Here is a 1,828-nt window from a genome sequence, read left to right on the forward strand (position 1 = left end):
AAAAACAACTTAAAGCAACCCCCGTATCTGTTCTTGAGCTGAATTTGGTGATAACAGCAAGTTAGCCTCGTTCCACTGATAAACACAGCTCGACTTGCAATTCTCAAGATACTTTTGTAGGTCAGCGCAGAAACTGTCTCTGTGTCTTCAGTTTTGCAGCCCAGAAAAATCGTGCATTGTCCACCCCCTCCATCTGCCAGTGAAAAAGCAGCTCACAAGGCCGCAGGGTCTTAAGCTTACAGTTCTGGTGGGGTTTGTGGTTTTCTTTTTTGGTTTGTGCTCTGCCATTACGGTCACGCACACAGCAGCTCTAGTTGTGAGATGCAGCTACAGATCTCCGTGGTGTCTTCATTCTCTCTTAGCAAGAGTTAACATTAGCTTTATCGTTGTCCCAGGATAGCTCAATTGTGTTGACTCCCTGAATTTGCTGTGTGTCTCAGCAGAAGCATCCGCTTTACCAGGAATAAATATGCTTGCAGCAGCAGCTCTTAATAAATAAGCACGTTGGCAGGCCTGGGATTTTTTCTATGGCCAATTAGCATGCTTTACCTCTCGACAACACAGCCTGTGTTGTGTATTCCAGCCCTTCTGGTGCCTTTTCCCTTGCTGTCCTGCACCTGCACCCTCCACGGTCTTTAAATGGTTCTGGGCACCAGAAGAAGCATCATACAGAAATTATTATTATTTTTTTTGGAGTTGTCTACTTTGGAAAGACTTTGTAAACATGCTTTCTGAATGCCATTAGCAGGAGCAGTCCTCAAGGATTTCCTTTCCCCTTCACTCCATCCCTGCTGGCGCCGCAATTGAATGCCAGCAGAGGAGGCAGCGACTTGCATGGCTTCCCAGGTTTGTTTCTTCTGGACTCCATCTTTACCCCCCGTTGAAACAACAGCCAGCAAACGTGATCAGCTGCAAAGGGTGTTTCTGTGGCTGTGTTTTCAGCTTGCATCCATGTTTTTGCTGATTCCATCAGAACACATATGGGCTGAGGCTTCTAGTCTGGCCCAGGCATCTCCAGCACTCTGGGAAGTTAGAAATTAAGCATGACCAAAAGTGCAACAAATGTAGATTTTTTTTTTTTTTCTTCATGTGCTTAGGATAACTGCATGTGAATCACCTGGGAGCTGTACTGAGTCTCCCTGAGAAGCGAGGGGCATCTGGAGTGTTAGTTTGGGGCTACTTATACATCAGAAGTCCTCGAATAGCTTCTTGCACTTCGCTGCAGTGTCTTTCCTTCCACTTTTATATATCCTGTTCTTAACCCTGTGCCTTTTACAGAACAGAGACTATCTGCAATTTCCTTTTCAGAATAGGCGTTAGCTCTAAAGTATGTGCATGTACTTTTTTTTCTTTTCCTCTGCACAGATGCAGTGACCAGTACTTGATCATGCTTGATGCTGACTCATCTTGCAAACCGTGTGCCAAAAGGATGCTGAGCAGCCAAACCTTAAAGCCAGGACGCTCTGTCTGCCAGCTATTTACCTGGGACAGACAGCGAGACATCCCCTGGAGAGCTGATAACAGTAAGAGCTCTGCTCAGGCGGCGCAGGCTGCAGTTTGGTGGCTGTGCCCTCTGCTGCCCGTAGGACTGGGTGTATTCCGAGTGCCGCTCGTGCCCGCGCTGCCCTGGTTAGCACATCTCCTGCCGGGAGCTCTGCCTCCTGCTTGAGCGGGATTTGCACAACAGAAGCCTTTTCCCCTTCTCTCCCTTCTCTTCATTTCCCATTTGCTCACGCTGTCTGCTCAAGCAGCTGCTGTCAGCGGGAGCACACGGGCTGTCTGCGGGCCGGCTCTTTGTCAGCAGGGCTCAGCCGTGTCTTTGTTTGCT

Source organism: Meleagris gallopavo, chromosome 14 (assembly GCF_000146605.3).
Source record: "Meleagris gallopavo isolate NT-WF06-2002-E0010 breed Aviagen turkey brand Nicholas breeding stock chromosome 14, Turkey_5.1, whole genome shotgun sequence".
Classification (NCBI taxonomy): Eukaryota; Metazoa; Chordata; class Aves; order Galliformes; family Phasianidae; genus Meleagris; species Meleagris gallopavo.